The sequence below is a fragment of the Rhincodon typus genome, unplaced genomic scaffold (assembly GCF_021869965.1).
Source record: "Rhincodon typus isolate 14 unplaced genomic scaffold, sRhiTyp1.1 hic_rhity00008901, whole genome shotgun sequence".
Lineage (NCBI taxonomy): Eukaryota > Metazoa > Chordata > Chondrichthyes > Orectolobiformes > Rhincodontidae > Rhincodon > Rhincodon typus.
Genome location: NW_025974539.1, coordinates 3,536 through 3,818, shown reverse-complemented (window position 1 = coordinate 3,818; position 283 = coordinate 3,536). Strand labels below are relative to the sequence as shown.

At 52.7% G+C, this 283-nt stretch overlaps 1 protein-coding gene across 1 annotated transcript in view; it reads left to right on the top strand.

Annotated features, from left to right (window-relative positions):
- LOC125482334 (rho GTPase-activating protein 9-like) overlaps positions 1 to 283 on the top strand; it is a 4,741-nt gene that overhangs the window by 2,769 nt on the left and 1,689 nt on the right. The window lies entirely within an intron of this gene.

Genomic DNA, 283 nt, shown 5'->3' with positions numbered 1-283 from the left:
GAGAGAGACACAGAGACACAGAGAGAGACACAGAGACACAGAGAGAGACACAGAGACAGAGCGAGACACAGAGACACAGAAAGACAGAGAGAAAACCCAAAGTAGACGGAAACCCTGATGCAGGCTTACGTCTGTGGTCGGGAGATGTTTTCTGCATTATTGCAGTGGCCACCAGGTGGCAACGTTGCACAGGTTTCACATCCAGATTAACCGAAGGCCGTTCAGTCCCTTCCTCAAGCCTGTCACACAGGGAACAGGAGGAGGCCATTCAGCCCCCTCTCCT